This window comes from Arachis ipaensis, chromosome B08 (assembly GCF_000816755.2).
Source record: "Arachis ipaensis cultivar K30076 chromosome B08, Araip1.1, whole genome shotgun sequence".
Classification (NCBI taxonomy): domain Eukaryota; kingdom Viridiplantae; phylum Streptophyta; class Magnoliopsida; order Fabales; family Fabaceae; genus Arachis; species Arachis ipaensis.
The window spans coordinates 537024-551578 of record NC_029792.2 but is presented as its reverse complement, the minus strand read 5'-3'; the positions used below and the strand labels follow the sequence as shown (position 1 = coordinate 551578).

The 14555-nt window shown below is 33.0% G+C and overlaps 1 long non-coding RNA gene across 1 annotated transcript; it reads right to left on the bottom strand.

The window, feature by feature from the left end:
* On the bottom strand, positions 11393-12122 carry LOC107612121. Its single transcript, XR_001613606.2, has 3 exons — positions 11847-12122; positions 11567-11691; positions 11393-11464 (listed from the first exon to the last, which is right to left on the bottom strand). It is a non-coding gene; the product is annotated as an uncharacterized LOC107612121 (long non-coding RNA).

Here is a 14555-nt window from a genome sequence, read left to right as displayed (position 1 = left end):
TATATATATAAAATTATAAATAAGGCAATTTACATAAATAAAATGATTGAAGGAAAGCGTTACGCAAATACAACATTGGCAAACTCCAGACGCAAATACAACAAATGCAATTATATGTAATCCGCTACACCCTTTAGCGGAAGTCAGATGCACATAATCCGCTATACCCTCTCGCGAATTACGTTGAGAGCATGCATAACATAAACCGCTACACCCTGTAGCGGTTTATGACCAAATTTTTGTGAAAGCATATAAACCTGTATAATAATAACAACCAATGTAGCAAAATGAACAAATTGATACAAAATGTAATCGTCATTTGCAACAAGTCGTACGACCAAAATAATTTTACATACTCAAAGTTTTCATGGTTGCTATATTTTAATCTTTTACATTTTCTCTTTTATGTTTTAGTATTTTTTATTATCAATAATGATATGTTTTTCACTTTTTCTTTCTTAAATTATAATCTTTTGTAACGTATTTTGATGTTATCCATACTATTTTCGTTAAGCTTATAATGTATATAATTTTTTATCTATTCAAATTTACAAAAAAAAATAACTTGACATGTTTAAATTTATAAGTACTCAATTGTACTCCATTATATTTTTTCTTCACTTTTTTTTTAACTTTTCTTTTATACTTTGTTAATTAATTAAAAAATATATAAATTTTAGATATATTAATTTTTTTCTCTATTTTTCTTTTTTTTATTAGTTATTTTGTTCTCTTTATTGTTCCACCTAGTTGTGATGTTTCTTAAAAAAAAAATCTACTTTATGCCAATTCATATGTGTAAATATTGCAGTATTAAGAATCCTACTAGTTATCATCACCCCTACTTATTACGGATAAGATGTTCTTTGGTTCTTTAAAAAAGATCAAACTTAAAAAATAAAATTATTACATATTTTTAAAGTTAAAATAAAATAATATTGTTATTCTTATTTTTAAAATATACTATTTTATATATAAATTTTTTAATTTTATATTTATATAAATTTATAAAAAAAATAATATTATTCATTCTCTATAAAAAAATCTTATAATTCAACAAAAAAACTTACGCGGTTTTATTTCTAGTTATGAAAGTAAATAATGCTGCAATATAGAAACAAGTCATCCTCTCTTTTCAAAAGAATATTCACAAAAGAAGATTTGGTAGACTTTAAATCAAATTCTCCAATTAAACTCTAACTAAATATTCATTCATACCATGACCAAAATAAATAAACTGCATCTATAGAATAGTAACTCTCCAATTAATGAATTTATGATGAGTTGATTCATAATATTTTTAAATTTTAAAAGTTATTTTATTAAACGTATTTATTATTATTTATGTTTATTAAAAATCATTTTTGTATCAATTCGTTCATTTTACTACATTAGTTGTTACTATTACACAGGTTTATATAATAAGCCATTCTCTTCATAATCCGCTCATAATCCACTACAGGGTGTAGTGGATTATGCTTTCACAAAAATTTGGTCTTAACGTAATCCGCGAGAGGGTATAATGGATTACGTGCAACTGACTTCCGCTACAAGGTGTAGCGGATTACATATAATTGCATTTGTTGTATTTGCGTCTGGAGTTTGCCAATGTTGTATTTGCGTAACGTTTTTCTTCAATCATTTTATTTATGTAAATTACCCTTATAAATATTATACGTATAAAAATATGGATGTTAAATTAGAGAATTTAACAACTTCTGTTATACAACTCATATTTTACATATAGGCTATTATAAAATAAAAAAATTAAAATTAAAAAATAAAATTTAAAAAATAATTATTAACTCATCGTATTAAAATCAATAAATAAGTATACATATGAATAGTAAATAGAATTTGAAAATTAGGATTGTAACTGCCGGGAGTGTTTGCAAGGTGAAGCAACAAGAGTCACACTATCCTCAATCATCTATTACCTTTTCCGGTCATCAACAGCATCTTCAAACTTGAGTCCTCAGCAGAACTCCGTGCACACTGTTCAACGCACTGTCGTCTTTGTCGTCACGTTGTTTCTCCTTCACCACCGTCGTCTTCACCGCCATGCGGAACCTCAGTTTCCTGCTGCGTCGCGCCGTTAGTTGCATGATGAATGAAGATTTGCTCGATAGTCTAGATTTTCTTCTTATAGAAAAGAATTACTTCGTTGTAAGCATAATTCCAAACCAACAAACAATTCTCACATAAAAAAATATTGGTTGTCACATGTACAAACCCCAATAAGAATTAACCGAAGTATTTAGACTTCGAGTCGTCTCACAAGGAATTGCAATGAAGTGGTCAATTATTGGCTATAAAGTGGGTAAGGGGTTTTGATTTAGATAGGGACAAGAAAATATAAAGGTGCAAGAATTAAATGACAAGAAGAATAACTCAAGCAAGTAACTAAAGAAAGCAAGTAATAAAGAGAGACATTCATGACAAGGTTTGAGATCATAGGCTTTCTATCCTAGTCATTAATCATAACAATACTTAACAAGAATTTATCTTATTTCGTCATCTCCAACATTAGAAGAAGATATAGGTTATCTTCCATGAGAGAAAGTCAAACAAGACTAGTTAATCTCAAATCAAAAGTCCTAATCAACTTACTAATCGGATTAGCAAAAGATTATCGTCATTGAAAATGATATTAACTAACAACTCTAGATCACCAATCTAAATTGGGTATTAATGACTCAAGATTGCCCAATTACTCTTTCCAAGCCAAGAATGCTCAAAATTTACTCTAACATCCAACCAAGCATTTTATCAAACACTTGGAAGGCATAAAAGGAAAGCATAATAAATAACAAGAAATAGTAAAATCTATCAACTACAAATTGTGAGGAGACAAGATCAACAACTCAAATTAACAATAAAAGAACATCAAACATTAAATTTCATTAAATGTAAACAAATTCAACATGAGCATTCATAAACATAAAAGAGATATAAAAGTAAAATTAACACTACAAATCATGAGAATGGAAGAGTAGAAGCAAGAATCCATAAAGGAAACAAAATGAAAAGATGTAATTGAACCTAAATCTAAGAGAGATTAATTAAGTTAACCTAATTCTAGGGAGAAGAGGGAGCTTCTCTCTCTAGAAACTAACCTACATGATCCTATACTACCAAACAATTGCTCCCCCCTTTACCCAAGCTTAAATTCTGCATGAAATAGCATCAGAAATGAGTTGGGTTGGGCCCAAATTGCTTCAGAAATCGCTGGGGGCGATTTCACTTTAGTGGGCCACGAGCAGCATCGGTGCGCACGCGTACATGGCGCGTGCGCGCCCCTATACGCGAAGCAACATATGACAAATTTTATATCATTTTGAAGCCCCGGATGTTAGCTTTCCAACGCAACTGAAACCGCCTCATTTGGACCTCTGTAGCTCAAGTTATGGTCGATTGAGTGCCAGGAGGTCAGGCTTGACAGCTTTACGGTTCCTTCATTAATTTCTTCATAAGTTCTCCCACTTTGCATGCTTTTCTCCTCACTTCTTCCATCCAATACTTGCCTTATGAACCTGAAATCACTCAACAAACATATCAAGACATCGAATGAAATTAAAGTGGATTAAATTTATCTATTTTAAGGCCTAAAAAGCATGCTATTTCATTGAATAAATATAAAAAAAGGTGATAAAATCCCCCAAATTAAGCACAAGATAAACCATAAAATCGGAGTTTATCATTGCACTGCTCGAAATGCGTGTGGTGGTTCGCACCGCCGCCGCAGCGTTCACCTGGATGATTCTCTGGGCAGTGCCGATGCCCTCCGCAATCAATCCCCGTTGCCACAACGCGCGCTTTGCAAGCACAATTTTCTCTTCTGCAAGACTACGACAGCCTCTTCCGCCCTTGTGATTTGCATTGCCGCGGTCTACCGCAATCCGTTTCCTTTATTTCATTTTCACCTTCTCAATTCGATTAAAAATACCTTCATTAAAAGACACACTTATAAGAAGAACAAGTCATAGGTACAGTCATGGAACTTTAAAAAAATTTTGGAGGAAGCAAAAAATTTTAACNTTATACGAATATAATAATTAATACTAATATTTATTGAATATAATAATACTGTTTGAAGTAATTGCGAGATAGAGCTATTAATTTGAGGGAAATAATAAAATGATAGATAGTAATTATTAGAAAGGAAAAGTCAGCAAAGTGTTGTACCATTTTATTTTTGGGTTGGATTTTCCTAGCCCCAACTCTGACAAAAAAAAAGTAAAAAACTTGAGTAAAAGGTAAGAATGGGCGTGAAACACTATTAGTTAGATATAAAACCTCAACCAATTGAGTTACCATTTCTTTTCAAGGTAAAATTACTCATTATTTTATAAAATCTTTAGGAAATCATGACCACCTTTTGTTCAAACTAAGCTCCGCCTCTACATAGGTGCACCCCAGTTTTGCTTTAATTGTTTAGTCCTCCACGTATAATCAATACACCACCTTACTTTATCCGATATCTATCTAATTTTATACCATTTACACATGTTGCATGGTCACGTACGTTTCATATATGTACATGCAATAACATGCTCAAACCAAAAATAAGAAAACCAACTATTCTAATATCATTTTAGGCTTTGGAGGCAGGTCACATGGTATTGATTCAGATGCTGAGCAGAGTCAGCGTAGAGATTTGATTGCTACAGAAGTACAGATAATTCCATATCTGCTATGAATGAGACATTTAGAAATGAAGAATGGAATGATAAATCAGTAAATGTAGCTTTGGCCAAGAAAGAAGAGCAAACGACCAGCACGATCTTCAAGAGTTAAAGCTCGAGGTAGGAGAAAAACAAAATCAGAAGTTGAGAATAACGATGTAGAAGAGCAGGAAGAAGAAATTCCCAACACAAACAGTACATATGGATTGCTTGTTGGTCCATTTGGCTCCATAGAGGATAGGATCCTAGAATGGAGTCCTGAGAAGAGATCTGGGACATGTAACAGGAAGGGGGACTTTGCACGTCTTGTTTGGTCCAGAAGATTCATCTTGATATTCCATGAGCTTTCCATGACTAGAGCACCACTTTCAATGATGGAGTTGGCAACAGAACTTCTGAGCTGTGGAGCCACTGTTTCAGCAGTTGTGCTTAGCAAGAAGGGTGGTTTGATGCCAGAACTTACCAGAAGACGAATCAAGCTGCTTGAGGACAAAGCAGATTTCAGCTTCAAAACTGCAATGAAGGCTGATCTTGTCATTGCTGGATCATCTGTGTGCGCATCATGGATTGGTACGAATGGATTATTGTGTCTGCATTATAATTTCTCATCTTTCTCTTCATAATTCCTCACTTAGATTATAATCCATCTCTTACAAATGTAGGATTATTCAAAATGATAAATGGATAATTTTTTTTTCTTTTTCGTACATCAAGAGAGGCTAAAAATAGAGACCTTTACAGAGAAAAGGAGAAGAAATAGCATTTGAGCTATAGTTCATTAATTATCTTAAATAAGTATAATATAAATATCAGTTATTTTTTCTAAAATATTTTTAAAAGATCCAAATAGAAGATTATATTACCTACAAAAAAAAAGTACAAGTTAATTCATTCTCAATCATTGAATTTATCTTATTATTTATAAAGTGGAGCTAAGGGAGATATAGGGAGGGAGGAGCGGCAGTTGCGGTGGTAAGATGGTCCAAATTTAATTTGCATTTGCAGTTACTTGGAATCATTCTGCGGTTCTCCGAACTTGATAACTTCTTTTACAAGTCTCCTCCATTAACAAACTTATTATTCTGCAGCAACAATGATGGAACCACACTCTGCTCCCACACCCAAGAAGTATTCTAAGAAACCCAAATGTCAGTTTCTTTCTTCCTTCTTCTCCTTTTTTTTTTTCCACACTCTTTTATTTCTCTCTTATTAATTACTTTTTAATTGCTAGATTCAAAGTTCTCACAGCAAGAACTTCCTCGCTCCTTGTAAAATAACTGTGTCTTGTTACGATTAACATGGACCTCCAACCAATCTGATGACCATGTTCTCAGTGCCATCTCATAAACTCTTAGCATTTCCACTTTTTTGTAAACTCCATTTGAGTCTCCAAATGTTCCCCACCTGCTCTTGCAATTGATATTAGTGTTCAATTTTAGCACACATTTAAAGGAAACAAAATGAAGTAAACTCTATCTCCCCGATGAAATTTGATTTTACACTTTATAATCTGTACTTTAAAATTTTTTAAATAATGTCAAAACGTGTAAAATGGGGCTTTTTTTGTAACTTTTTTTTCAAAATGACTCTTCTATTAATTAAGATATAATTTTTTCTTACACATCACAAAGAAGGATAACATTAAAAATTAAAAATAAAAAAAGTTAATAAAAGACCTATTTACATTGTTTGACAATTTTAGAATGTCAAACTGGGATTTTTCTTAATAATCTAGAGTATTATAAGGTACATAAAAATTTCTGGAAGACCATAAAAAATATGTCAAAACAGTTTAAAATTATTTAATTTTATCTTCTTTAATTACGACCGAAATAATTGAATAATATTAAATATAATAAATTTGTAATTATGTATTTTACACACTTAAAATTATAAATGTTAAAGTTAAATAAAATAACTTAAGGTTGTTGTCTTCTTAACATTATTACAGAAAATAAGAAGTAAAATTTGTTAAAGGTTAATTAAAATAAATATTATTTTTTAATAAGTTATTTTTAATAAGAATAATTGAAATATTATAAAGTGAAACTATCTGTTAATATTTACAATGTCTCAAATGATGTAAATTTAAAATAGTGTTAGAGAATATTCAAAATTGGATCTTTAATTTCTTTAATTTGCATATTCTATTTTCAAATTTTTATAGTATTGACTTTTTCTTCTTGTAACAAATGTTTGAATTTGTTCATCATATTTTTTTTTCACAATTACATGAAGAGGTGTTCCCTAGTGTTAGTAAATCATAGTTAATAATTAGTTAAAAAATTTCTGATTAAATTTTTTTAAGTTATTAGAAAATGAACAATGAATAGCATATTGAAAGAAGTATAATTTTAACGATATTCGAATACAATTATATATAAAGTATTAGAAAAATAATATAAAAATTATAAAAAGCAAAAAGAATTAAAGTATTTTTTTCGTAAATTTAATTTAAAAATGTAATAAATATGTTTGTATTGTACATTTTTATCTAATATAATCATTTCTAAGCAAAGAAGCTCCTCTTTATTATGCGAATTTTGATAAACTAATTGTCTGTTTGTTTGGTGATATTGTCCAAAGAATGATGCTTCATTGAGTAAGTTTGAGATGTTGCGTAGTTCAAAAATATATTTCTTGTGCTAAATTTGATGTTATTTGAAAGAATAGTGATAAGAGACTTATATAAGTAGTTCGAATAGTATAGAATTTGAATATTTGTAACGTAAAATTTATTATGATTAATAATATTATTATGACCTTCGGAATATGGATGTTTATTACTACATTTAATGAATTATTTATAGAAATTAATAAAATTAATTATTGGGGTTATAAATTTATTGTAGTGTTTATAACGGTAAAATATAATAAATATAGGGATATGGATTCAATGTCTTTGTAAGTTACAAATTTGGTTAGACATTATTAATTTTTAATTATTGTCGTTGGTAATTTTACACCCTAATTTGCATATATTTCTATTACTTGTATATATATATTTTGCTTATTTGAAAATAATAGTTAATTTGGCAAGAATTGAATGGTTGATTCTAAAGTTTTGCCAAGTAAGCGATGTTACTGACATGACATTAGTAGGATATTTTAAAAGTAATGTGAGTAAACTTAGTCATTTACTCTTATATATTAAGAATAGATTTAATGAGTTATTTATAGAAATTAATAAATTAATTATTAAAATTATAAATTTATTGTATTGTTTATAATAGTAAGATATAATAAATATAGGGATATGAATTCAATGTCTTTGTAGGTTATAAATTTTGTTACTACAAATTCTGTGATATTTTCTCAGCTTCACACAGAATTCAGAATTTACTAGAGAAACACACATCAACACGAGGGAATCCAGTCAGTCCGACATGCCCTCGGGGACTCTGGAAGAGGTCTCGACAATATTTTTACGAGACGACATGGGTCAACTAAAATCCTACAGTAAGAAAAGGAAAAAAATGGGTTACTAGTCAAACAGCTCGGGCAAAATAAAGCACAACTCGGGCATAAAGGGATACAACTCAAAACTAAAATGCATAAGTGTCAAGAAGGCAGACAAAGCAACAAAAGGAAACCCCAGGACCTACACTAAAGATCCAGGGGCATCCTTTGGAGGCATTTATGGAACAAGGACTCAGGAAAATCTACAAGCCTACATCTCTACACGTCCTAACAGGAAGATAATGACCCTATTTTCAACAAAAGCGACACTCCAAGAAGAAAGCCACGAGCCACAAATCAAATAAAGTCATCAAAATAACCACTTCCCAAACTACAGTTTCAAGCGGAACTACCAAGCAACAAAACGTATCAAGTAGAAGTCATCAAAGACGCAAACTTTTCCAGAAATAAACAAAAGCCATTATCTCAAAAGCTACAAAACCAAATAAAAAGACAACAAACATGCAAAGCCCTAAAAAAGCCTTTATCATCAAAGAGAAATGCCAAAAGCAGACACAAGAAGGCAAAAAGGTTCAATCTTTCAATGAACATTCAAGCAAAATCAAAACTTATCACCAAGAAATAAAAATAAAGCAAAGGAAGAAGGACAAAAGTAAGAGAAGAACCAACCTGAAAAAAAGAGAGAAAGATCCGAAGAAAGTTGAAGACAGAACCCGAAGCGAGGGAAGCACCAATAGCAAGCGTTGCAGAAAGAAACACGAAAAATGCAAGCCTCAGGCAAAACAGAAAGACAAAAGAAAAGGGGGAAGTTACAGCAAGAAAGGAACGGAAAGAGAAAACCGTTTTTTGTGGGAGAAATTCAAAATGAAGAGAAACGGAGCACGAAAGGAATTAATGAGGTTATTAAATCCTCGCACATTCCCAAGACAAGAATATAAATGCAAAAGCGCGCGCCTCCAAACTAAAGTAAGCAAAGAAAAAACGATTCGCATTCAAAAAACTTCAGCGGAATCGACCAACATGCTCGAGCTCGGCCTTTCCAAACGAAGGATTGAAGACCTAAAAAACTAAAGGACTCGACCTCAAAAGGAAGGTCGTACTCGAGCAGGGGCACTGTTCATACCCTAGGGTCGAGCTGTCCGACCCGGGTTGCTTAAACGACAAGTCAACCGACCTCTTCAGGTCAGGACGAGTCGACCTCTTCTCAAAGAGCTCGACCAAATCACCAGGGAAAGCCCAAAAAGGGCCCAACAGAGGAACACGACCCAAATTCAAAGGCAGTCCAAGCCTATAGAGATAAAGGCGATTCCCTTGAAGATAAGATGACCTAATTCAAAGATAAGATAAGATAAGATAACTATCTTATCCCCAGAAAGGTCACTCCACACTACTATAAATACGCTGGAGCACCCAGGTATAACTCATACTCTGATTCTACTAAAAACCTGCTTAATACCCTTGCTAACTTAAGCATCGGAGTCCCTTGCAGGTACCACCACCCTCCGGTGACCAAGGATCAGCAGCATAGCCAGTCCCACATATCGGATACGACAACGCCGGCCACCACCCGCCAGCCGGACACGTCATCTCTGATCAGAATAGAAGATCTCATCCGAGATCGACCTATAGTTTCAGGTAACCCTCGGAACAGCATCCATGAAGGAAAGGTACTTGTATCCAGAGGAGGCATCCACTAGAGTGTCTATACTTGGGAGTGGATAAGGATCTTTTGGACAGGCTTTATTGAGGTCGATGTAATCAGTGCACATTCGCCATTTTCCATTTGACTTTTTCACCAATACAACGTTGGCCAGCCATAGTGGGTACTTGACTTCTCTTATGAATCCTGCCTCCAGTAGGGCTTGTACTTGTTCTTCCATAGCTTGGGATCTTTCTGGTCTGAGCTTCCGACGCCTCTGTTGTATTGGCCGAGATCCTGGGTATACTGCCAGTTTGTGGCACATTAGTTTGAGATCTATGCCTGGCATATCTGCGGCTTTTCATGCAAAGAGGTTAACATTATCTCTTAGGAACTGTATCAGAGACTCCTTTATGTCTCCTTTCAAAGTCACCTCAATATTTGTTGTCTTTTCTGGGATGTCCCCGATCTGGACTTCCTCGATATCACCCTCCGGTTGTGGACGAAGTTCTTCCCAACCTCGAACTCCCCCGAGCTCGATAGTGTTGATTTCTTCTCCTTTGCCTCTAAGGTTCAGACTTTCGTGGTAACATCGTCGCGTGGTTTTCTGGTCTCCTTTTATCGTGGCGATCCCTTCTGAAGTTGGAAATTTCATGCATAGATGCAGAGTCAAAACTACCGCGGTGAGCTGATTTAGTGTTGTCCGACCTATCAAGGCGTTGTAGGCTGAGCCTACGTCGACTACAATGTAGTCTATGTTGAGTGTCCTTGATCGAGTTCCCTTGCCAAAGGTTGTATGTAGTGAGATGTATCCAAGTGGTTGGATTGGAGTATCTCCTAGTCCGAACAAGCTGTTTGGATATGCCCCGAGCTCTTTTTCTTGTAGGCCGAGTTTGTCGAAGGCGGATTTAAACAAGATATCTGCCGAACTTCCTTGGTCCACCAATGTACGGTGGAGATTAGAATTGGCCAATATGATAATAATGACCATGGGATCATCATGTCCCGGGATGATGCCGGCCGCGTCTTCTTGGGTAAAAGTAATAGTAGGAAGGTCGGGTGGTCCTTCTCCTCCTTCAACATGATATACTTCCTTAAGGTGCCTTTTGCGGGATGACTTGGAGATTCCTCCTCCCGCAAATCCTCCATTTATCATGTGAACATGCCTCTCCGGGGTGCGGGGTGGTCGTTCAGCTCGACCAACCTCTTCGTCCCTTCTTCTTTTTCTAGGTTCGTCCGTTTTGTTGGCTAAGTATCGATCTAGTCGCCCCTCTCTTACCAATTTTTCTATGACATTTTTTAAGTCGAAGCACTCGTTTGTAGGTTATAGTTTTAGCAAAACACATCAGAGGCAAGTAAAATTATTTATAGTCTTATATTTGTAAATATATATCCACCAAAAAAATTGACAGTGACATTCACAGACGTTGATATGCAATTCTTAGTTGCTGGACATAAAGCTAAAGATGCAGAATTTTTTCTGCATTCCAAGATAATCAAGTTTTTTTCCACACAATATGCAATAAGGAAAAATATAAAATATAAAATCTTAAATTAAGATATTCCAAATTTGCATGAAAATAATTATAATATAAAAAAATTGAACAACTTTCAATGGTGATAATGATAAAGAGGGGGAAAAAGAACATAAAGAAGGGGTTATCTGAAATTGAAGATAGCACCAACGGTTGCTATTTCATTGCTTGTCAACATGAGTTCCCTTCAAGATGGTAAAAAGATTTCAACTAAAGAAATTTCAGAAAATAGGTAATTAAATTCAATAGTTTCATATCTTTAGCAAAGAGAAAATAACAAAGTGTACCTTCAGTTCAAGTTGCTGTTGCTGTTGTTGGATTTGGTGCAAAACTTGAGGTTGGTGTAGATGGTGCTAGAAGAAGACGCTGCCATTGAAGCCATTGTTGGTTGTCACTTGTTAGAAGAAAAGAGCTGAGAAAATTGAAAGGCTATGTTTACAGCAAAGCATTATACATATACAAACAGATCAAAGTATTGTTCAGAGGAGAAACCCTCAAAACAGAGCTGTAGCACATCATTTAAGGGTACAACGAAAAAAAAAAAGAAGCAGCTTCCATTGTGCTTACCTGTAACATCCTTTGAGTATTACCGGTCTCACCTTCCTGCTCGGATCCGACGATTTCTTCCATAAGAAGAGATCGGCATCCCAGTTATCAGTGCCACTAAGGTCGTTACGATCAGGACCACCGAACCCGACACGGTGTTGCCGAGCGACACGCCCAGCACTGACAGAAATGTATGCAAGAAATCGGTGTTCGAAATATCGCGAGCGAGTGTGAGTGAGACGGACCGATTCTCTGCTTCGGTTGTGACCTATGAGCTGAGAATTGAATGGGAAAACAAACAAAATGGGGGCAAAAAATATATTTAAAGAATATATTTGAAATTCAAAAATTTTTTGAAAGGAAGATTCCCGCTCAACGAGAGCATCTTGTCTGAATATAGAACCAAGGAGAGAATTATTGAAGATCCGGGCGCATTAGATAAATAAAGACTATAATAAAGTGAATGTAAAATATATTTGAGATATTATTTGGTATTAAAAATAGAGGAATATTGATATTGTTTGAAAAATATATGAAAATTTTTAAGCAAATAGAAAAAATTGTTATTAAAAAAAAGAAAATGATAAATTAATCCCTAACTTTTTAGTTTGTTGATATTTAAATTCCTAAAAATTTAAAAATATATTTAAATTTTTAACTTCTTTAAAATTTGAACACATCCATCTTTGGGTCTAATTTATCCCATTTTAAAAACTCTTTCACGTGTGTATCCATATCAATCAGGTCAGTATAACGGGAGTCACCTTTAATTTTTTCGTAAGTAAATATGAGAAATCGATATGTCCAAATTTTAAAAAGATTATGAATTTAAATGCATTTTTAAATTTTCACAAAATTAAATGTCCATGGATCAAAAGGTCAAGGACTTATTTATTTTTTTCTCAAAAAAGAAATGCTATGAAATATTATGTTATGTTATTATTCATAAGTGATTCTGTCAAAATATAAATAATGTTCTAAATTTTCTGCTAATTAAAAATTAAAATAGTTCTTTATTATGTATTAAATTAGAGTACATTACTTTTTTAAATACTAATAGTGTTCATTTATTTTTCACACCAATTAATAATTTAAATATAGTTGACATTGATCTCATAATGGTATTATTTGTTTTACTCGTACAAACGCGCGAATAAATTGCTAATGTAGATAGAAAAAGAATAATACATTAAAAAAAGTATCATTAATAATAAAAGTGACCAATTTAAAAATAATATGTTATATTGTTATTAAAAACTTTTGTTTTAAAATAGAAAGTATACGATAACTTAAAATCAGTACATCAAACCCATGCATGTAATGTGATAAATCAGAAATAAAAAATTATTCAGCTTTTTAAGAAATATAAGTAAATTTAGATGTTCAAAAACACAATTTCTTTCAACTATGCTATATGTCTCATTTATTATCATAAACAGTAAAGCATGGAGTTTAATAAGAATACAAACTCACAGTTTAATAAGAATATATCTATGGTAAACATTGTTAAAATAAATAGTAAAATATTCAAAATTTAGTGAGAAACAATTAGAAGTAGATATTTATCCTAAATCTTTTAATAAAATCGCTAAACGAAGCCAAGCATTCTCCTTCATCAATCTCTCCTGTATAAAATAATCAAAATTAGAAAAACCAACTGATACGTCACCTTTATCCTCGGTCGACCGAAAAGCTCGGCACGTGGGCAACTAAGCTCGGTCCTGCATCAGCCGCCCGAGAAACTCGGCACGTGAGCAGCTAAGATCAGCCTCATGTCAGCTCCCGATAAGCTCGACACGAAGGTAGATAAGCTCGGCCTCACCCATTCGAAGAAATAGGAAATGTGCTCAAACAAACTTAATCACCAAAACTGAATATCATAACCAACCTACAAACTAGGACTTATCCACCAACGGGTAAAAATAACTCCTATAAAACCGAGCTAATATCCTCGGTTAGGTCTCAGGTTCCATTCTCAGTCTTCATATTTACTTAATTACTCTCACTCGAGATTATCACTAACTTGAGCGTCGGAGTATCTTTTGCAGGTATTCCCGCCGCAGTGTTCGTTCCAGGCCAACGTATAGCTCTTCCTCTCCGACAGACGCTTGCTCGGAATTGCTAAAGCTTGGCCACCCCAGTACCAGGACGAAACACCAACCATAGTTAAAGTGAATTGATATAGGTTTAGCGATATGTCCTTTCATGATGTGGATGTCAATTCGAGTAATAGTATTACAAACTTTAAAAAATAAAAAAAGATAATAAAATAATGATTTCATCAATTAAAGTATATTAAAAAATTGGTTCATGTACATAATTCACATCAAAAAGAATTCGTAACTATTACTTAAGGTCCTAACTTTAAAAGGATTTACTTCATCGATAACTTTCTATCAATAAATTTAGTCATGTAAGTAATCTATAGTTCATAGTTGCAATTTGTAAATAATCATGTTACTTAAATCAATTTTTTTTTTGGTCGAACATTAAAAAAAAAATCAATCAAAGTTTTACGTGATTCTAAGTAAACTATTGAATTAATCTCTCCTATTAAGTTTGACTCTAGATCTATTGTAACATTTTCTAAAATATTTAAAATTGACAAATACTATCATAAGTGATGTGAAGATAGTATGACTTGCAACCTAAACCCACCCTACTAATATGTTTAAAGAATTATAATTTAAAATAAATGCTAGAAGTCAGAAATAAAATCCTTAATCCTTA